Source organism: Schistocerca nitens, chromosome 4, assembly GCF_023898315.1.
Source record: "Schistocerca nitens isolate TAMUIC-IGC-003100 chromosome 4, iqSchNite1.1, whole genome shotgun sequence".
Taxonomy (NCBI): domain Eukaryota; kingdom Metazoa; phylum Arthropoda; class Insecta; order Orthoptera; family Acrididae; genus Schistocerca; species Schistocerca nitens.
In genome coordinates this window covers 711,987,638-712,011,761 of record NC_064617.1, presented here as the reverse complement: position 1 = coordinate 712,011,761, position 24,124 = coordinate 711,987,638, and the positions used below count along the sequence as shown (strand labels likewise).

Below are 24,124 nucleotides of genomic sequence, written 5' to 3'. Positions count from 1 at the left end.
ACCGAAGCAGGGTCAATAACCAGAAGTTGGATATGTTAACGGACGTGAACCTCGAAGAAGCAACCAGAAAACTACCGAACAAAGCACTCACATTACTGGTACAGGAAATTGCAATTATAGCTATGGTTACGCTCGATGTTCGGCTCACTCGCATCCGACAAACCAGATCCGAAGCTCGCTAGACATATCCGTATAGCAATCCAGGAAGGAGAGTGTGGAGTGAACACACAACTTCGACACAGCGTCAGTTCGCCGTTCGCCTCCAGGTCCGGCCGGTCACCGAAGCATACAACACACACCTTCCCACGGTACGTGCCTCACCGTACAAAGGTTTGCAATCGGCCACAACCGAGGTAACAATTTTCAAATAACTTCCGGGAACTCAGCCAGGTAACACTTTCAGCGGTCGCTGAAAGTGTTACCTCGCTGAATTCCCGGAAGTTATTTGAAAGTTGTATACGCCAGGAGAAACTCAGGTCTCACGAGGTAATAATTGTTCATAATACAGGAAACCTATGTAAGACAAGAAGTGTCTGGTGCATTTGTTAGATTGGTTACTGCTGCTACAACGGCAGGCTATCAGGATTTAAGTGAGTTTGAATCTGGTATTATAGTCGGAGCACGAGCGACGGGACACAGCATATCCGAGGTAGCGATGAACTGGGGATTTTCCCGTAAGACCATTTCACGAGTGTAACGTGAATATCAAATCTCCAAAATCGCTGCCACCGGAAAAGGATCCTGCAAGAACGGGGCCAATGACGACTGAAAAGAATCGTTCAACGTGATAGAAGTGCAACTCTTCCACAAATTGCTGCTGGTTTCAATGCTGGGCCATCAACAAGTGTCAGCATGCGAACCATTCAACGAAACATAATAGATATGAGCTTTTGGAGCCGAAGGCCACTCGTGTACCCTTGATGACTGATGACACAAAGCTTTACGCCTCGCCTGGGCCCATCAACATCGAGATCGGATTGTTGATGAGTGGAGACATGTTGCCTGGTCGGCTGAGTCTCGTTTCAAATTGTATAGAGCGGATGAATCCATGGATGGCTCTGAGCACTATGGGACTCAACTGCTGAGGTCATTAGTCCCCTAGAACTTAGAACTAGTTAAACCTAACTAACCTAAGGACATCACAAACATCCATGCCCGAGGCAGGATTCGAACCTGCGACCGTAGCGGTCTTGCGGTTCCAGACTGCAGCGCCTTTAACCGCACGGCCACTTCGGCCGGCGATGAATCCATGGACCCTGCATGTCAGCAGGGGACTGTTCAATGCGGGGAAGGCTCTTTAATGGTATGGGACCCCTGATACGCCTAGATGCAGCTTAGACACGTGACACTTACGTAAGAATCCTGTCTGATCACCTGCATCCATCCATGTCTATTGTGGATTCCGATGGACTTGGGCAATTATAGCAAAACAATATGAGGCCCCACACGTCCAGGAACACTCTGCTGCGTTTAAACACTTCCGCTGGCCACCAAACTCCCCCGACATGAACATTATTGAGCATGCCTTGCAACGTGCTGTTCAGAGGAGATCTCCACCCCTCGTACTCTTATGGATTTATGGACAGCCCTGCAGGATTCATGGTATCAACTCCCTCCAGCACTACTTGAGACATTAGTCGAGCACGTGCCACGTCGTGCTCGCGGCTACACGGTATTAGCCAGGTGTACCATTTTCTTTGGCTCTTCAGTGTATGTCTGTGTATATGTTTTGAGGAACTGTTGTAATGTTGTTTTATTATTTAATCTCTCTTCAGTCTACTCTAACAATAATGTACATTGTTCCACACGCACTTCTGAGATGTTACCGAGTCTGTGGCGACTATATAAGGCAAAAACATAGAAGGATTAAATGTATTCTCTAAATGGTGATTAATTATTAAAATAAATTTTCATCAATCTTCGATAACGTTACAGAAATAAATGATAAGCTACCAACTCGCTATTAGTGCATAAACGCATGCTGACATGACTGAAAGAATACACAAAGAGCGTGGTTTTCGGTCGCACATTTGAAATTGTACGCTCTGCATCACTTAATTTTCGTTTTGCACCCTCCACAGCCTCACAAAACACTACTTCGTTAGAGCCCACGTGACCATGACAAGCGATCATTTAGTCCTGTCAATCCCACATCAAAAAAGCGACAGCGCCTTGAATTTTAGGGCATGCAACCCTCGACATCGCATCTCTAGTTATTGCAAAAATGGGAATTGCTGCTGATGTGCGGTTGTCGCAGAATGAATTTGTACTCAGGAGTTCGTATCGTTAGTCAATAAACAGATTGTAATAATACTTAGAAAATGTATATTTTGTGCAAACATACACTTGTTAAATGGAAGACTACCTAACGACATTAACAAATTGAAAGTAGGGTAAATTAGAATGTCAGGGGTGTTTGTTGCAGGATTCTAATACGAGCCGTTTACGAGATGTCATGTTTTGAAACGTTTTCTCACCGACACTTGTTTGAGCCTTTCAATCTGCGTAGTTGCAAGGTACGATGTTGTCATGTTTGCTTACAGCGTGCTTGAATGTTCTTTGAGGGCACTGTGACTTGCTAGTCAGTTATTGTGTGACAGTCCAGGCAGTAGGTCGTCAGTGGACGATGGGATTTATCAATGCAGAAAAAGCCGACATGTTCATGGAGTATGGAGTGTAGGGAGAAAGCAGTTAGTTCTTGCACGGTGTTTGCGGCAAGATATTGCAATATACCTCAGCCATCTCGTCAATTGTTTATCGGTCTCCTCAAACAGTTAAGTGAAAGTGGTTGTGTAACACCTGGACAGCTTAACAGGAGACAAGTGAGTGCAGAAGAGGGGTGAAATTAATGTCCTCGCTGCTGTTGCAGTTTATCCGCACGTTAGCTCCCGCACAATTGCACGGGAAAGGGGACATGAATCACGCAAGTGTCCTACGCATTCTCCAGCGACGTAGGTTCCGTTCTTATCACATCTTCGTCCAACAAGACCGGCGTGAAAACGAGTATCAGAATCGCATTATCTTCTGTACATGGGCACTGAGACAGTTTACTCCATATGTATCACGTATCTTGTTTGGTGATGAAGCCACATTTACCAATCACGGCCAGGTAAACCACCGGGACATGCACTGTTGGTCTCTTGACAATGCCCGTTGGCTTCGTCAGGTGGAACTTCAGCGTCCATAGAGTGTAAACGTGTGGTGTGGGATAGTGAATCATCAGCTCAATAGGCCCGTTTTTCAAAGACAGAACACTGGATGCGTACGAGTATCGCAGCATCCTAACAGACCGCCTTCCGCGGATGCAGACTGGGAAGAACCTGTGGCACCAGCAGGATGGCTGTCCAGCCCATAGTGCGCGAAGTACTATTGCATGTCTTCACGAACTGTTTCCAAAAGCAATTTTTTCATAATGTGGGGCCACAGTCATACTATATTTCTTTACAGTCACTACCGCCATTATACTGTTTTTTATTTGCGGTGTTACATTTACACGATCATGACTTCGGCTTCAAAGTGCCATTATCAAGTGTTTTAAGTGTTATACAGTGCCTAAGATGGCAGAAATATCGAGCCTTAGACAATGTGTCTTATAGTGTATTTTAAATACGACGGTATGCCATCTTGGGCACTGTATAACACTTAAAACACTTGGTAATGGCACTTTAAAGCCGAAATCATGATCGTGTAAATGTAATACTACAAATAAAAAACACTCTAATGGCGGTACTGACTTTAAAGAAATGTTTCCAAAAAGTTGGACTGGACGCAGAGGACTTGTACCTTGGTCGGCCCGTTCCCCCGGATTTGACGCCTGTAGACTTTTTTCTGTGCGGGAAGCTGAAAGACGCTGTCTACAACAACAAAACAACAACGCCCGGTGCTACACAACGGCGTATTACTGCAGTCTGCACGGACATTTCCCCTGAAATGTGTACAGCAGTCGTTCCATACCAGACTGGAAGCGTGCATTGGCGCTGCCGGTGGTCATTTTTAACACAACCTGTGATCGTCAGTTGCCTCGTTCCTGGTCAGAATCAACATAATTAGTGTGTGCACTTGTGCTGTTCTTTAGTGTATGCAGGTGTTGTACAGGTGTCGGCATGGGAACTTTTCAACAAACGATAACTCGTGAATAGCTCGCACTACAATCCTGCAAACAACAGCAATGGCTTCTAATTTACCCTACTTTTTGTTTGTTAATATCGTTAGGCATTGTTCCGTTTAAAGAGTCTATGTTTGCACAAAAAATACACTTTCTAGGTGTTATTACAATCTGTTGATTGGTTAACAATACGAGCATCTGAGTGCGAAATCATTCTGCAAAAACTGCCCATCAATAGCACTGTCCATTTCGGTAATATTTATGTTGTAAATTTTAGCTCATTCGTTCTGTACATCGGCGACGATGGAAAATGGAATTATCTTTTAATAGCTGTGTAATTAATTTTTTGTTCGTAAGCAGATGCACTTTCTCTTTTGCTACACACTGAAATCTCCATGCAACAGTACCGTAGGATGCCGCTAGTGGAGCCAAAACAAAATGACGTAACCTTTTCATTCTTTTCAGGTAATACTGAAAACTTTTTGGCAAACTGTCTATTGACATCTGTCTCTGGTTCTTCTGCCGACGTTTGTCTGATGATTTTACTGACGTTTCGCCAGCACGAGTGGCTGGCATTGTCAAAGCTTCACCCTCCATTGCTGGTGGTGAAGCTTTGACAATGCCAGCCACTCGTGCTAGGGAAACGTCAGTAAAATCATCAGCCGAACGTCGACCGAAGAACCCGAGACATAAGCCAATAGGCAGTTTGTCAACAAGTGGCCACGAAAGCCTTAACAATTTTGTAAAACTTCTTGGCTTCCTCCATACTTTGCTAGATTGCAAGAGGTAGGAAAAGATTACAGGAGCACCAATACTAAAGACCCTAATGCGTTGGAAAAGCTTAGAGGAGACATTTATCCAGCAGTAGATGACGATTATGTGATGACACTGATGGTGATGACTGACGTTAAATACAAGCGGTTTCCTTAAGGTCATCCTGTAGAGAGCAGTGTTGTTATCGTCTGATCCCAGCGTGTCCTCAGCATCAGGCACCTAGCGCCCACCTGCAGGCCTCAAAGCTCGTCAGAGATGCCAGCAAGAAAGACATCGCCGGTCAGCACTAAGGGCGTTGTTTTACCCGCCGCTCAGCCGGGTATCAGCGTGGCCAGAGCCGCTTTGTGCTGTCGCGTCGCCTCGTGCCAATTAGCGTCTTGGCTTTGCGGGCTCCTGATGCCGCGCCGGTTACAGCGAAATCCAGTCGATGCCCGCCGGGGAAATAACTCTGCAAGCGACACCCCGGGGTTATCGGTTTTCCGCTAACGAGTGTCGGCTCACTAATTTTCTTTCCGAAGGTCGCGTTACGTGAGCCTAATTGGAGCGAACTGGGCGACCCCGTAACTCTTTAGTGCACTCCACAAGCCGTCGACCACGGAAATGTTAACATCATACACGTTTCCCTTCAAGAAGCAGCAGGGGAGTGCTTTGGAACCGTAAGGTGGAGGTGAGAGGACGGGGTGGGGGTGAGGTTGCGACAGTAATGAAAATTAATGATGGAACCCTTTTTGAGCTTGGGTAAAAAGTTGAGAACGATTCTAAAAGGCAAAATTCCGGCACATATCCATTTTTTTCCGCTTCACATCATCAGGCCGACTGACTGACGTGGTCATACTGCTTCTTCAATTTGCCAAATCCACCTACTGAGAGAGGCCGTCTTTTCTTGACGCTATACGTTCAAGAATATTTCCGGTGTTCGTAATTCTGTCTACTTTTTTATGTCTCTATCGTTGCTGTTTCATCCGGTAGGTGGGGAGGGAGGCGTGTTGCTTATCTGGAAGATGAACTGAAATTTGCCTGTATTGAAGTGGACTGAAGACTGATCACTTACTGCTGCGTTGGGATGTCCAGATGTTTTTCTTCTTTTTCTTCTGTGGTTACAGTTTCTCAATCGATGCCTTTTCCATTATACATGTATCTGTTAAAACGTGGCATGTTCCTGCATAATTCAAAATCACCATTTTGAGACCATACTTTCTAGGCTTTTTCGACATGTAAATTCTAAATCTACATCTTCCTCGAAATCCATTTTGCATTCCATCTATGCATGGTGATGAAATATGTTTCCTGGCAGTTCTCACAGTCTTCTGGAACATCCATGAAATGGCTGCTGTTCTATCAAATTCTTCAATTTCTGGCATCACCGAAACGAAAGCAAACTAAAATTACATTTATACGTTTCAAGGACGTTATACACTTCAGTATCTCCTGAATTTTATCATCTATTGCAAACAATGCTTATCAACTTTCATGATTTAATTCAAGTATAGCTAAAACGAACAAAAGCTAATAAACGCTTTCAATTCTTCAAGATTTAATTCTTTATATTCAGTCTGGTTTGTCTATTTCACTCTGCCTCACACTTCTTGCAACTTACTGTTGGTATGCACCTTGTTAGTATTTCATTTGTGAAAATTGCTTTCTAAAGAATTGCCTCTGTACTATATGGAGAAATCCTTCTGCCTGCACCAGTTATCCCTGGCAAATGTGTAATGATGTGTCTTCTTGTTCGGATGTTGCCGATTCCATCTTACACGATTTGTGAATTCTGAAAGGCGTGATAAATTTGATTGAGTCTAGAGCAGTTCTGCTTAAAACATATGAAACGATGGCTGTTCTCTGTTTCGACGAAATGAACATTGACGGAAGAATTAGTTACGATTCATCTGATGATGTGATACTCGGTCCATACAAGAATATTCGGGTGGTGATGGTCGGCTGCTTAGTTTCAACATGGAAGCAGCCTGTATATTACGATTTTGACGTAACGATGACAAAGGAGCTTCCGCAGACGATAATGAAAGATGTGATTCTTCAATTTCTCCAGGCGTATTTTATGACGAAATACATCTTGGGAGAACAGCCTGGTATGAGTGTGCATAGGACAGAATATTTCGGCAATCGACCACGTTGCCTTCATCAGGTGCGCTGATGTACTGACCGGCGGTGGGCCGGCGCCAAGTATATATAAGACAATCCCCCTCCCGCTCCTCCCTCAGGCGCTTCCTATGAGTCGGTGCGGTCCGCGCCCCGCGCGCGGTCCAAGTGCAGCGTCTGTTCTCCCGCCGTCTGGGCGCTGCGTCCTAGGTCTTCTCGTTCAGGAGGGTCTGCCGGCACCGCTCTCGTTATTCTTCCCTCCTGCCCCGAAGTCGGTGCACTCTGGGAAATATCCTTTTTCTTCTTAATCCGGGTGATCGCGGGTTCCCAAGCCTTGCTAAGGATGTAACCGCTGTCACGATTTAGTTGTGGCTCCCTTACTCTGATGTCTATGGCTTCTCTGATGGCACAGTCCCAGTATTTGGAAGTCTATGTCAGGAATTTGGTTTGGTCATAATCCATGCTGTGGAGTTCCGACAGGCAATGCCCAGCGACTGCCGACTTACTGGGCTGTTACAGTCTGGTGTGCCGTTGATGTTCTCGGCATCGGTCCTCAGTGGTACGAATGGTCTGCCCTATGTATACATTACCGCACTGGCAAGGTATCTGATAAACCCCAGATTTACGTAGACCAAGGTTGTCCTTGACACTACCAAGAAGGCTCTTGAGTTTGCTTGGAGGACGGAAGATGGTTTTCACTTGGTCGATTGCCGAAATATTGTGTCCTATGCACAGTCGTACCAGGCTGTTCACCCGAGATTTATTTCGTAATAATTAAAGACTTTTTAAAAGCTAGACTGCGGATTTTTATCGTTACTTGAGACATAGGAACCACAATTCTATGGGTGTGGAAACTGCTAAACATAACAATAGACTAAACATATTTCTCAAATCGTGTGGACAGTGATCGGAAAATATGCGTATGCAATGACGTGCGTTATTCATTGAAGCTACTCCAAAACCATTTTCTCGATGAAGGATTTTCGCTCTCCGATGAAACAATTGTTGATAAGCATCTAATAGAGGAAAAATTTGGAGTCGTGACGCTTGTCGTCTATCAATTGCACATAACATATTGAGAACGTATGTGAATGTCATTGGACGTATTCGTCAAAATGCCGGAATTGCTGCTCAATTATTTTCAAGGCGTATTGCAGAAGCTGTACGTTTTGTTCTCAAGAGCGGGAGGCTGATCTTGTAGAATCAGTAAATGATGTTTTCAATGTGCTAACCCGAGATTCCGTAAGGATGAAAAGACTCTTCTGAAGTGCTTATGGACTCAGTCTTGAAATTCAAGAAGGTACACACTACATCTTTGAAATCTGTTCAACTGTGCGAGCAGGAAAAAGGTGCAGTCTTATTCCGCTTCAGAAATGATTTTTAATATCAATAGCGGTTTATAATAATATCAGTATCAGTGGCAAGAAAATTCATCCGAATTAGATATCTGAACAGTCGATCTAAATTGGAGACAGTTAAAAAAAAAGAAAAAAAAAGAAAAACAGCACAGAAGAACAAGCTTCGATGACGGCACATTCAGCAACCACAGGTTAACTTTGCAGAGCGACTGTTGTATGGTAAGGAATACGCCATCCTCATATTTTCTAATATCTGTGTAATGAACAAACTGTAATAGTGAAAACATATTTTCTTCAAGCAGACAATATTCGGAATTCACGAGAGAAGGGCAAAGTAAAGCCATGCGTTTTCAATTCGCCTGCGATTATTTAATGTAGATTTATTATCCAAGAGGAAAATAAATATATTACATGTATTCGTAGTTGCGAATAATGACAAAATAAACGGTATTTTGCGAGCCGAGTTGCAGAAATATGCGTGTAAATAATGTGACGAGTGCGCGCACATACGCGAGATTCGAAGTCGGCACCACCGCAGTCCGCGTTGTGATGCCATGCTCAGTAAGCAATGGTGCTATACCCACGGAAAGGCCTACCTCTCGTGTATTCGACGTACCCTGGTATTTGTCTTCCGTTCGCACACTGTTACTGTCACCGATGGCTTTCTTCACCGCTTTGAAAGTTACTGAAACCCGTAAAATGGTCAATATCTTTTGAAGAGGACGGAAGATAGCCTAAAAAGAACGGAACACTGGCGTTGCCGCCGTTTCAAACGATTGTTGAGCCATGTAATCCAAAGTAGAACACAAACATAGACCAACAATACACGTTCTGCTATTACAGCCTACTTCTGCAACAAAAGATTGAGATGATAAACGAGCCTTTTTGAGGTCCAAGGTCCAAATTCCCATTCCGGTCACCTTGAATCGGGTCTTTCGTGATTTACCTATTTCGTTTCAGATGAAAGCTTGGATAGCTCCTTACAAAATGCTACCATCACTTTCCTTCCTTATCGTCATCCATTCACAGCTGGACTAGATGTTGTAAGGAGTGTGTCAGAACACTCCTTTGCATAAAACTATACGCCCAACTTAACGCTATTCTTTGCATTGTGTAAGCACTCAGATATCGATAGTAACAATCTGAGGGCGAAACATGGGAGCGCGATTCTAAGCATTGTTGTGAGACGAAGTCTGTCTGCGAGAGTGGAAGTAGTAGTGTCGGTCGAGAGCTCGGAGACAAAAGACGTGTCACGCTGCCCTCACGTCGGTGATGGCAGATCTTACCACACTCAAGGCCTCATTTCATTTATATAGGAGAGATTTAGATGGCTTAACTACGCTTGAAGATGGAATTCAAGGTACAATTCGCAAGCATAGCGCAAAAGCAATTACAGGGCTAGGCTCGCGATTGTTAGTCCGAGTTTGCAATAATCCCATGTTTTGCTTGTCAGTGAAAGAAGCCTCCTTATCCTCCAAATAATAACAATTATTCTCCACATCTAAATAATATGCTGTGGTTAATAAATGTTAATGCAGTTTTGAAATTGAAATAATTTGTTAACCTGGCACTCAGCCATTACTGACACATATGTCATTGTCATTATTAATATTTGTCCATGATGATTCTGAACTTTTAAATAGACTTAATTAATGAAATCCCTTCTCAAAAGTTATTTGGTGGTTAACAGGACCCAAGCAAACTCCTTTTTATTAAATTCATTCTAAGTAACAATAAGCTTTAGTCGCTGCTGCTGCATGCTGCTGCGCATTGAGAGCAAAAGTTAAAGCCAAAACAGACACACACACACACACACACACACACACACACACACACACACCACATGTCATGTACTCTAGTCCAGTAGATTCCGTTGCATAATTCAGATTCTGTATCACTTGAAAATTCTTATTCAAATACGCAATCAGAGAGCTTATCCCAATGTTAGTTTTAAATTTTTCATGTAACTATCTGTTGAGGGCTTAAATGACAGTGAAACTGACAGTCATACAACACACACAAAGTGTTATGCAGGTTAGATTCCGATTACTGATAGCTCAGGTTGCTTATCGAGTCCATTTTCACAGACGAACATAAGCAATATTGGTTATAGCTACGTTACAAATTTGTAGCATATATGTTACAATGTCCCGATATATTATCCACTGAAGTCATCGAGACGACAGGCGACATACACACACCTGTAAAATCCGCAAAGACATCTTGTATATAACAGTGCCTTAGTAACGCCGAGGAAACATTAGTAATTTTACAATTCTGGCATTTGCCTATCTTATTCAGTGTATTAAGATATTTTGTATAATCATGGAATGGCATCATGGAACCACCAAAAGATACTGTGGTTTGCACTTATGCACAGACCACCTGTTCGCTGAAGCGGCAAGTCACGTGTTAACTCTACATGGAGTTAAAGACTTTTCCTCAGGGTCCAATAAAGTTGCAGCTTCTGTCACACACAGACGCAGGTGTATGTGACAGATGCTGCAACTGAAAATAAATATGTTTTTGACGCCAAGGAAGCTTCCTTTAACTTGATGTAGTGTTAATCCGTGACTTGTCACTTCACCGAAACTTACAACATAAACTCTGTCCACAGGCCCTGGCGAACCCAGCGGTACCGACTGGCCGCCGAATCATCCTCAGCCCACAGGCCTCACGGGACGCGTATATGGAGGGACACGTGGTCAGCACACCGCTCTCCCGGCCGTATGTCAGTTTTCGAGACCGGAGCCGCTACTTCTCAAACAAGTAGCACTAAAGTTTGTCTCACAAGGGCTGAGGGCAAACCGCTTGCCAACAGCGCCCGGTAGACCGGATGGTCACCCATCCAAGTGCTACCCCAGCCCCACAGCGCTTATCTTCGGTTATCTGAGGGGAACCGGTGTTACCACTGCGGCAGGGCCGTTGGCTACCGAAACTTATGGTCTGTGAATAATGTTAAGTGATCTTATTCTTTTTTTTCTAAAGTGTCCTGCAACTTATGTAAAACCCGTCAGAAAGAGTCAAATCAAGCCTTCTTCCTCTTCTCCTCCTCCTCCTCCTACTTCTTCTTCTTCTTCTTCTAAGCGTTATAGCCCTTGGTGAGCTTTGGCTTCTTCAACTATTTTCCTCCTTGCATCTCGGATTTTTGCAGTTCTTTTCGAACCCCGGACTCCAATGCTAGTGACATCTTCTATTATAGCATCTGTCCATCTTGTTCAAGGCCTTCCTTTCCATCTAGCAGCAGGGATCATACCTTTCATCGTTTTCTTTCTTACTGTATCCACCGTCATTCTCTCCAGTGACCTGGCCCTCGTATTGGTTGTGATTAACAAATTTTACTTTATCTCTTCCTCGTATTAATGCTTGTTTCTCGGTGTTATAGTGTATTGTCCAGCCGTCTTCCTCACTTTTTGGGCCACAGATTTTGTGTTCTACTTTTCGTTCAAAGGTTTTCAGAGCGTTTTTTCATTTTCTGTCAGTGTCCATACTTCTGAACCAAATGTGACAACTGGTCGGAGTAGGGAGCTATATCGGAATAAATTAATCTCCACCGGATAATGTGATGTGACTTAGACGCAGATAGTGTGGATTTTATGAAGCAATGCACGGTCCGTAGTAAGCTATATTGGTATTATTGTTTTTTTCTATCAGTTGTGCTATTGGCCGATTTCACAATTACGTCATTATCAAGCGCATGTGGGTGAGCATTACATGGTGCATTACGTAATATGTGGCACGTAATTAAAATTTCTATACCGCACGTGAGGCCACATTTTACACGGTTCATATCCAACACTACACGTGAATGAAAGCATATCATTACATCTGCATGAACAGTATGTGTAAGATACGTGCCTCGTACATTCTGAGTGGCTACAGCTTACATGTACTGTCATGCGTCTATGTCGATGTAATAACATGCTTTCATTCACGTGTAATATTGGATACAAACTGCGAAAAATGTGGCCTCAAGTATGGTGCAGATGTTTTAATTACATGCCACGTCTTAAGTGCTGCATCATTTAATGTTCATCCACATGTGCTTGATAATGTCATAATTGTCTAAATCGGTCGACAGCACAATCAATAAAAAAATAATAACAATACAGCGTACTAGGAACCATGCTTCCCTTCATAAAATTTCTAGAGGCTGTGGCCCCACACAGAAGCAAAATTATAGAAAGGTATTGTTGTCACCGAGCCAGTCACCAACTTTATAGCCAATTCAGGTGCCACTTACAGATTATAAGTATGATGAGATCCAACCACAATAGCGAAACGAACTGTAGGGAAAACCGAATCATTTGTACCGATGGTCAGTAACTTCAGTCCTCCCTCCGAATACTTGTTTCCAGATAGCGGTTCAACATGGTTGCAACTCCGGCAATAGATGCACAGACACACATACCCTTCTGTAGTGTTTTCCATTTCTATGCACTAACTTTCGGCGATCACAGTACGACTTCCGCAAAACGTAAAGGTTTTGTCCTGATGTGAGTTCACGTGAAACTCATTCCAGATCTCCTATCCAAGTTTGCCAAGGTATTAATTCACTCATTTCAATGATCGTTCAATTTGTTTCTTGTAAATCTGAGTACGTACGTGTAATACACTTAGTTCATTGAGAGCATTCTTTAATTTCGTAGTCATATGAATTTCTTTATCATTCATTTGGATGGTGATGATTAATTTGTGTCAGATGTTACAGGGCCAAATTAATATATTTAATTAAAGATTCCAATTAAAGTACTCCATCCAGTGTTCGACAAGGACTAAAAACAAACCGTAATCTAACTACAAGTATACACTACAGCATCTCTGGTTGTTCCATTACGCCGTTGTTTAGTATCTTGTTACATAGTCGATACAAATGATACTGGACACATAAATATTGAGAATCGCATCGTAGTTGAATTAGTCACTAACTCTGAACTTTTTCCGGACAATAGCGCCAGACAAAAGTATTTCCGGTGAAAATAAGAATGCTGGGCATTGACTGTTACAAGGGGTGTGTGTGTGTGTGTGTGTGTGTGTGTGTGTGTGTGTTTTCCTTCTTCAAAAAGAGACGCGTCCTCACAATGCTTTCGTGAATACCAATGAAGAGCACACGCATGGCGCTTTGTCCAATGTGTATTTGTCGTTTTTGTTCGGCTCACGACTACCTTCTCATTCATTTCTCCTCTTCTAACCCACCACTGCATTCTGCTTTTTACCCACACAGCAGTTATTTCAGTCGCCCCATTCCCTTTTTTATCTGTGTCGGCGAACGGAGTATCTTCAGCAGAAGAGATCCTTCCACAGTAGAACATTGTCCCTGGCCGCTTCCCTCGGGATGTGTAATAAAGCAGGAACTATGTGACATCACCTAAATTCTGGCCAGATTTGGATCCATTTTCATTCGTAAATTATATAATCCGTAACTGTGGATGTTCATAGAGTTTTTTAGTCATCGGGCGCAATTTTGCAGTAAATATAATTTTCCTTTTTGTGTCGATATGGTCACACACTGCGAGGATACACTGTGAAAATTAATTTGTAAATACATGACAGCAATTATAATAAAACAAAACTATATCAGTTATTATTATTTTACCGTGTAATTTTTGATATGAGACGAGCCATACTTTCATGTTCGTATTTTTACTGCAGTTCTATCCACACTCAGCTAACGTTCCATTACAACATAAAGTCAACAGCATTAAGAATATTTTTCAGTTGTTCAAATGTGTGTGAAATCTTATGGGACTTAACTGCTAAGGTCATCAGTCCCTAAGCTGACACACTACTTAACCTAAATTATCCTAAGGACAAACACACACACCCATGCCCGAGGGAGGACTCGAACCTCCGCCGGGAGCAGCCGCACAGTCCATGACTGCAACCCTCAGACCGCTCGGCTAATCCCGCGCGGCTATTTTCAGTATTCTGAAAACTTTAACATCAGATTTTCCTCTCAAAAATCCTCAGAGGAATCGACACTCTTGATACTCATAAAATAAAATTATATTATAACATAAAATCGGAGGTCATACTAACACTGTTTTGACTCATAGAATGTTCTGGAAGGTTCGAGAATAATTAGCAGAGCTTGTATTATCATCGCTTGACGTTTTTTGCGTCAGAGTCGTCTAAACGCGTTTTGTTGTTGAAAGAATTATCATCAAGTAAAGCTCTGTGGAGATGGTGGTTTTGAGTTCGTTTATGTGACATGGAACAGTGATTGTGACTGTGGGTTGGTTTACGTATAATGAAAATAAAATCACATATTGCTAAATATATATGACTGCTTCTTGCCTGTCGCAATAGCAACCCAGGAATTATCGTTGGAATTCATACGATGCAGACCCCTTGATGAACTGAAGCCATCTTGTATTTCAGTAACCCTTTTTTTCCATTTTGTGTGATGTAACCTTCCTTAAACATGAAAAGATGTGCCTGTTTAGGGGTTTACATTATTTTGCAATGTTATCTTGAAGAAAAAGAACTTATTTCTAATTGCTGTATCAAGGGAGGGGCGTTACAGATGGGACGCAACACACTGTCTTGACATACTGACTAACGAAGTTTTTTTTTAGTGATTTGATAGATTATAAGCAATTTCAGGTGAAGTAGGTATTATTAATTTACTTTTAAACCACAACTGTGAAGAATTTTGTAATCTACACTATATCTCACATTTGTTTCCTACGTGTCATCGTGTAATTTAAAGACACATCGTGTATTTCAACATTGAACAAGACAGGGGACTATCGAAGAAATTGGAGTTGCTTTCGACAGGGGGAGCGCGGGTGGGTGGGTGGGGGGGGGGGGGGAAGGTAGAGGGAAGATTCAAATCGTCGTTTGATCACAGAAACGCAGCTGTTTGGATTCCGTATTCCGTAAACAATAGTATGGCTTTTGTAAAAGGATAAATGGTGTGCCAAATCCACTTACCTCCACTCCACCTATTGTCGGTGCAACTCTATGTAAGGCCGAACTTCCCTAACGTTTCCCTCGTGGGAAATGCGTACTCTAACCAATAAGAGTGCGGCTTCCCGCAGTCGCCTGCCGTTTGACGTCTGCCAGTGGAGTTTGTTGATCATCTCTGCGACACTCCCACATCAAATAAACTGATCTGTCACGTACTGTGCAGCTCATCTTTAATTCTGTTTTTTATTTTGAGACACCAGCTTTCTTACTGATTTGATCCAGCCCGCAACGATTTTCTCTCTTGTGCCAACGTCTTCATCTCTGAGTAGCACTCGCACCCTACATCTTCAATGTGTTCCGATTCCTGCCTTCCTCTATAGTTTTTACCCTCTAAAGCTCTCTCTAGTACCACGGAAGTTATTCCGTGTTGTCTTAACATATGTCCTATCATCCTGTCCCTTCTTCTTGTCAGTGTATTCCATACATTCCTTTCCTCGCCGATTCTCCAGAGAACCTCCTCATTACTTACCTTATTAGTCCACCTAATTTTCAACATTCTTCCGTAGCGTCACATCTCAGATGCTTCGATTTTCTTCTTCTCCGGTTTTCCACAGTCCATGTTCCACTACCATTCGATGCTGTGCTCCAAAAGTACATTCTCAGAAATTTCTTCGTCAAGTTGAGGCGTTTGTCTGATACTAGTAGACTTCTCTTGGCCACGAATGCCTTTTTGCCAGTGCTAGTGTCTTCCTTGCTACGTCTGTCATGTTTATTTTGCTGCCTAGGTAGCAGACTTCCTTAACTTCATCTAATTCGTGATCACCAATTCTGATTTTAAGTTTATCACTGTTGTCATTCGTGCTACTTCTCATTACTTGCATCTGTCTTCGATTTACTATTAATCTGTATTCTGTACTCAATAGACTGTCCATTCCATTCAGGTGATCCCGTAATTCTTCTTCACTTTCACTGAGGATGTCAATGTCACCACCAAATCTTTTCATTGATATCCTTTCACCACGAATTTTAATTCCTCTCTTGAATCTTTCTTTTATTTCTGTCATTCTTTCTTCGATGCGTAGATTGAACAGTAGGGCGAAATGCTACATCCCTATCTTACACCCTTTGTAATCCGAGCACTTCGTTCTTGGTCTTCCACTAATTGTTCCCTCTCTGTTCTTGTACATACTGCATATCACCCGACTTCCATGTAGCTTACCCCTATTTTTCCGCGACTGCTACGGTCGCAGGTTCGAATCCTGCCTCGGGCATGGATGTATGTGATATCTTTAGGTTAAGTTAGGTTTGAGTAGTTGTAAGTTCTAGGGGACTGATGACCACAGATGTTAAGTCCCCTAGTGCTCAGAGCCATTTGAACCATTTGAACCCTATTTTTCCTCAGAATTTCCATTATCTTGTACCACTTGACATTGTAGAGGTCGACAAATCCTATGAGGGTGTGCTGATTTTTCTTTAGCCTTGCTTCCATTATAAACGCAACGTCATCGACGTCTAACACACTTTGAGTTTTCTTTTCCATTCTTCTGTATATTATCCATGTTGTTGTTGTTGTGGTCTTCAGTCCTGAGACTGGTTTGATGCAGCTCTCCATGCTACTCTATCCTGTGCAAGCTTCTTCATCTCCCAGTACCTACTGCAACCTACATCCTTCTGAATCTGCTTAGTGTATGCATCTCTTGGTCTCCCCCTACGATTTTTACCCTCCACGCTGCCCTCCAATACTAAATTGGTGATCCCTTGATGCCTCAGAACATGTCCTACCAACCGATCCCTTCTTCTGGTCAAGTTGTGCCACAAACTCCTCTTCTCCCCAATCCGATTCAGTACCTCCTCATTAATTATGTGATCTACCCATCTAATCTTCAGCATTCTTCTGTAGCACCACATTTCGAAAGCTTCTATTCTCTTCTTGTCCAAACTATTTATCGTCCATGTTTCACTTCCATACATGGCTACACTCCATACAAATACTTTCAGAAAAGACTTCCTGACACTTAAATCTATACTCGATATTAACAAATTTCTCTTCTTCAGATACGCTTTCCTTGCCATTGCCAGTCTACATTTTATATCCTCTCTACTTCGACCATCATCGGTTATTTTGCTCCCCAAATAGCAAAACTACTTTAAGTGTCTCATTTCCTAATCTAATACCCTCAACATCACCCGACTTACTTCGACTACATTCCATTATCCTCGTTTTGCTTTTGTTGATGTTCATCTTATATCCTCCCTTCAAGACACCATCCATTCCGTTCAACTGCTCTTCCAAGTCCTTTGCTGTCTCTGACAGAATTACAATGTCATCGGCGAACCTCAAAGTTTTTATTTCTTCTCCATGGATTTTAATACCTACTCCAAATTTTTCTTTTGTTTCCTTCACTGCTTGCTCAATATACAGATTGAATAACATCGGGGAGAGGCTACAACCCTGTCTCACTCCCTTCCCAACCACTGCTTCCCTTTCATGCCCCTCGACTCTCATAACTGCCATCTGGTTTCTGTACAAATTGTAAATAGCCTTTCGCTCCCTGTATTTTACCCCTGCCACCTTTAGAATTTGAAAGAGAGTATTCCAGTCAACATTGTCAAAAGCTTTCTCTAAGTCTACAAATGCTAGAAACGTAGGTTTGCCTTTCCTTAATCTTTCTTCTAAGATAAGTCGTAAGGTCAGTATTGCCTCACGTGTTCCAGTATTTCTACGGAATCCAAACTGATCTTCCCCGAGGTCGGCTTCTACCAGTTTTTCCATCCGTCTGTAAAGAATTCGTGTTAGTATTTTGCAGCTGTGGCTTATTAAACTGATTGTTCGGTAATTCTCACATCTGTCAACACCTGCTTTCTTTGGGATTGGAATTATTATATTCTTCTTGAAGTCTGAGGGTATTTCGCCTGTTTCATACATCTTGCTCACCAGATGGTAGAGTTTTGTCAGGACTGGCTCTCCCAAGGCCGTCAGTAGTTCCAATGGAATGTTGTCTACTCCGGGGGCCTTGTTTCGACTCAGGTCTTTCAGTGCTCTGTCAAACTCTTCACGCAGTATAGTATCTCCCATTTGATCTTCATCTACATCCTCTTCCATTTCCATAATATTGTCCTCAAGTACATCGCCCTTGTATAGACCCTCTGTATACTCCTTCCACCTTTCTGCTTTCCCTTCTTTGCTTAGAACTGGGTTTCCATCAAAGCTCTTGATATTCATGCAAGTGGTTCTCCTTTCTCCAAAGGTTTCTTTAATTTTCCTGTAGGCAGTATCTATCTTACCCCTAGTGAGATAAGCCTCTACATCCTTACATTTGTCCTCTAGCCATCCCTGCTTAGCCATTTTGCACTTCCTGTCTGTCTCATTTTTGAGACGTTTGTATTCCTTTTTGCCTGCTTCATTTACTGCATTTTTATATTTTCTCCTTTCATCAATTAAACTCAATATTTCTTCTGTTACCCAAGGATTTCTACTAGCCCTCGTCTTTTTACCTACTTTATCGTCTGCTGCCTTCACTACTTCATCCCTCAAAGCTACCCATTCTTCTTCTACTGTATTTCTTTCCCCCATTCCTGTCAATTGTTCCCTTATGCTCTCCCTGAAACTCTGTACAACCTCTGGTTCTTTCAGTTTATCCAGGTCCCATCTCCTTAAATTCCCACCTTTTTGCAGTTTCTTCAGTTTTAATCTACAGGTCATAACCAATAGATTGTGGTCAGAGTCCACATCTGCCCCTGGAAATGTCTTACAATTTAAAACCCGGTTCCTAAATCTCTGTCTTACCATTATATAATCTATCTGATACCTTTTAGTATCTCCAGGGTTCTTCCATGTATACAACCTTCTATCATGATTCTTAAACCAAGTGTTAGCTATGATTAAGTTGTGCTCTGTGCAAAATTCTACCAGGCGGCTTCCTCTTTCATTTCTTAGCCCCAATCCATATTCACCTACTACGTTTCCTTCTCTCCCTTTTCCTACACTCGAATTCCAGTCACCCATGACTATTAAATTTTCGTCTCCCTTCACTATCTGAATAATTTCTTTTATTTCATCATACATTTCTTCAATTTCTTCGTCATCTGCAGAGCTAGTTGGCATATAAACTTGTACTACTGTAGTACGTGTGGGCTTCGTATCTATCTTGGCCACAATAATGCGTTCACTAAGCTGTTTGTAGTAGCTTACCCGCGTTGCTATTTTCCTATTCATTATTAAACCTACTCCTGCATTACCCCTATTTGACTTTGTGTTTATAACCCTGTAGTCACCTGACCAGAAGTCTTGTTCCTCCCGCCACCGAACTTCACTAATTCCCACTATATCTAACTTTAACCTATCCATTTCCCTTTTCAAATTTTCTAACCTACCTGCCCGATTAAGGGACCTGACATTCCACGCTCCGATCCGTAGAACGCCAGTTTTCTTTCTCCTGATAACGACATCCTCTTGAGTAGTCCCCGCCCGGAGATCCGAATGGGGGACTATTTTACCTCCGGAATATTTTACCCAAGAGGACGCCATCATCATTTAATCATACAGTAAAGCTGCATGCCCTCGGGAAAAATTACGGCCGTAGTTTCCCCTTGCTTTCAGCCGTTCGCAGTACCAGCACAGCAAGGCCGTTTTGGTTATTGTTACAAGGCCAGATCAGTCAATCATCCAGACTGTTGCCCTTGCAACTACTGAAAAGGCTGCTGCCCCTCTTCAGGAACCACACGTTTGTCTGGCCTCTCAACAGATATCCCTCCGTTGTGGTTGTACCTACGGTACGGCTATCTGTATCGCTGAGGCACGCAAGCCTCCCCACCAACGGCAAGGTCCATGGTTCATGGGGGGGATATTATCCATGTCAGCAACTTAAATGCATGAGCTGTTAACCTGACTCTGCGACAATTCTCGCACTTGTTGGCTCTTACAGTCTTGGGAATTGTGTGAATGATGTTTTTCCGAAACTCAGATTGTCTATTGTCAGATACATAAATTCTACACACCAGCATGAATAGTCGTTTCGGTGTCACCTTCCAATGATACTAGGAATTCTGATGAAATGTTATCTACACCTACTGACTTATTCAGTCTTAATCCTTCCAAAGCTCTTTTGAATTCTGATTCTAATACTGGGTCCTCCATCTCTTCTACATTGACTAGTGTTTCTTCTTCTATAACGTCATCAGACGAGTCTTCGTCCTCATATCGGCCTTGAATGTACTCTTTCCATCTCTCCGATTCTCATCTGTATTCCAGTGGATCTCCCATTGCACTCTTAATGGTACCAACATTGGTTTTATATTCACCTAAGATTGTTTCGACTTTCCTGTATGCTGAGTCAGCCCATCGATAATGATATCTTTTTCGATTTTTTCACTTTTTCATGCAGCCATTTTCTCTTAGTTTCCCTGCTCTTCTTATTTATTTCATTTCTAAGTGACTTGAATTTCTGTATTTTCCTGCACATTTTTGTGCTTGCTTCTTCCGTCAATCAGCTGATATATTTCTTCCGTTACCCATGGTTTCTTTGCAATTATCTTCTTTGTATCTATGTTTTTCTTTCCAACTTATGTGACTGTCCATTTTAGAGATGTCCATTCCTCTTCAGCTGCACTGTCTACTGAGCTATTCCTTATTGCAGTATCTATGGTATTAGAGAACGTCAAGCGTATGTCTTCATTTCTTAGAACTTCGTATCCATTTCTTTGCGTACTACTTCTTTCTGACTAGTCTCTTAAACTTCAGCCTACTCTTCATCACTTCTACATTGTTATTTGAGCCTGTATCTGCTCCTGAGTACGCCTTACAGACCAATATCTGATATCGGAATCTCTGTCTGACCACGTTGTAATCCAAATGAAGTCTTTCCGTATCTCCCGGCCTTTTCCAAGTATACCTCCTTTCTTTTCTGATTCTTGAACATAGTATTCGCTGCCACTAACTGAAATTTATTGAAGAACTCACTTAGGCTTTCTCCTGTCTCAGTCCTTGTCCCAAGCCCATATTCTCCCATAGCCCTTTCGTCTACTCCTTGCCCTACAACCGCACTCCAATCCCTCATGACTGTTAGGTTTTCGTCTCCCTTTACGTGCTGAATTACCCGTTCAATATCCTCATATACTTTCTCTACCTCTTCATCTTCGGCTTGCGACGTCGACATGTATACCTGAACTACCGTTGTCGGTGATGGTTTTCTGTCTATACCGATGAGAACGACCTTATCACTGAACTATTCACAGTAACTCACTCTCTGTCCTGCTTTAGTATACATAACGAAAGCTACTCCTACTATATTATTTTCTGCTGCTGTTGATATTACCCTATACTGACCTGACAAGAAATCTTTATCCTCTTTCCATTCCATTTCACTGACCACTATTGTATCTAGACTGAGACTTGGTTTTTTCCTTTTCAGATTTTCTAGCTCCCCTATCACGTTCAAACTCCTGACATTGCTCGCCCCGACTGATAGAACGTTATCCTTTCGTTGGTTATTAAGTATTATTCTCATGGTCAACTCCCCCTTGGCAGGCCCCTCCGGGATATCCGAATGGGGGACTATTCCGGAGTCGTTTGCCAATGGAGAGAATATCATGACACTTTTCAATTGCAGGCCATATGTTCTGTGTCTACACATTATGTTTTAATGCAGTAGTTTCCATTGCCTGCTGTGTCCTCATGTCGTTGATTATTGCTGATTCATCCGTCTTTGAGGGCATTTTCCCACCCCAAGGGCAAGAGAGAACCCTGAACCTCTGTAAGGGAGATGTTTAAGAGTACAGGTAAAGTATGGATAGTGGAGATCATATCTGTTCCTAGGAATGTATTCCAAATTCTGGAATTGAATGGCACAGTTATTAGGTGACCGATTACGGAGTCAAAATTCTGGAGATCGATTCTCGGTCAACTGTAGGATCTTAAACTGTCAGTCATCACTCTTCTAACTTCGGTAGCCGGCCGCTGTGGATGAGCGGTTCTAGGCGCTTCAGTCCGGAACTGCGCTTCTGCTACGGCCGCAAATTCGAATCCTGCCACGGGCATGGATACGTGTGATGTCCTTAGTTTAGTTAGGTTTAAGTATTTCTAAGTTCTACGGGACTGATGTCCTCAGATGTTAAGTCCCATAGTGCTCTGAGCCATTTGAACCATTAACTTCGGCAACGTTTGTTCATTTGAAAAAATGCTGTTTTGCACCATAATTTGGAGTCCATATTAAACCTCATGGCTAATTCAGGAAAAGATCGGAGAGAGGCAAAGCATACCACTTTCGATAGGACCATACCTAGTAAAACGTAGTAGTGTTCAACCAACCTTCAGGCTGATGACAGCTTTCCTTGTACCTTACTATTATTTTCTAACGGTGAGTAGATCTTCACAGCTTTCTTCAAAAGAAAGGTTGATTTCAGCGCGTCTTGTTTATTAAGAAGTTGCCTACGCAGGCGCGCTGAAGAATGGAAACCATATATCCGCACAGCACGTTTCAGTACAATTAATACACTGTTCAGTCACATTAATGAGACCACGTGTCTCAGCACAAGGCACGGTGTCATCCGCATCTGCCTGCACAATGAAACGCCTGGTCAGAACGCTACGCGCCTGTGTTCCCGCCGGTCCTTGCTCCGCCCTGTTGAGAAGTGTAGGCGGCCGCTGACCCCAGAGTTGACTCTCATTACGCCGCTCATCCCACGCTCGCTGAGCCGCACTGATGGGAGGACAACAGACCGCGGCGCGGGCCAGATTACGGGCTGGCTCTGCTTGCACGAGCTATTTGTCAGGTACACGTCTCGGGAACAGCCGAGCCCCAGCTTCGGAACGCGACGACAGGCAATCTGCTCCCACCGACACCGGAATAGCCTGTTAGGGGCGCCGGTCCGGAACGCTCGCTCGGCGTTGATGGTGCGAGAAAATATTACTTTGAGGAGAAATGCAGTGCGCACTGTGGGAGGAGAAAAAGGGGGGGGGGGGAAGTGTGAGAGGTAGTCACTAGAAGGAATGGTCGTACCGTCTACTTTATGGCACTTAAACAATGAAAGAAAACTGACATGTTACTTATAAAATTAATCGTGTCCGACTTCAAGAGAGTGCTGAAAAATACACTACTGGCCATTAAAATTGCTACACCACGAAGATGAACTGCTACAGACGCGAAATTTAACCGACAGGAAGAAGATGCTGAGATGTGCAATTGATTAGCTTTTCAGAGCATTCACACAAGGTTGGAGCCGGTGACGACACCTACAACGTGCTGACATGAGGAAAGTTTACAACCGATTTCTCGTACACAAACAGCAGTTGACCGGCGTTCCCTGTTGAAACGTTGTTGTGATGCCTCGTGTAAGGAGGAGAAATGCGTACCATCACGTTTCCGACTTTGATAAATGTCGGATTGTAGCCTATCGCGATTGCGGTTTATCGTATCGCGACACTGCTGCTCGCGTTGGTCGAGATCCAATGACTGTTAGCAGAATATGGAATCGATGGGTTCACGAGGATAATACGGAACGCCGTGTTGGATCCCAACGGCCTCGCATCACTAGCAATCGAGATGTCAGGCATCTTATCCGCATGGCTGTAACGGGTCGTGCAGCCACGTCTCGATCCCTGAGTCAACAGGTGGGGACGTTTGCAAGACAACAACCATCTGCACGAACAGTTGGACGACGTTTGCAGCAGCATGGACTATCAGCTCGGACACCGTGGCTGCGGTTACCCTTGACGCTGGATCACAGACAGGAGCGCCTGCGATGGTGTACTCAACGACGAACCTGGGTGCACGAATGGCAAAACGTCATTGTTTCGGATGAATCCAGGTTCTCTTTACAGCATCGTGATGGTCGCATCCATGTTTGGCGACATCGCAGTGAATACACATTGGAAGCGTGT

At 43.1% G+C, this 24,124-nt stretch overlaps 1 protein-coding gene and 1 pseudogene across 1 annotated transcript in view; both read right to left on the bottom strand.

The window, feature by feature from the left end:
• The window catches only part of LOC126252759 (uncharacterized), a 358,940-nt gene that overhangs the window by 154,894 nt on the left and 179,922 nt on the right, over window positions 1-24,124 (bottom strand). The window lies entirely within an intron of this gene.
• Window positions 11,147-11,264, bottom strand: LOC126254162 (5S ribosomal RNA; annotated as a pseudogene).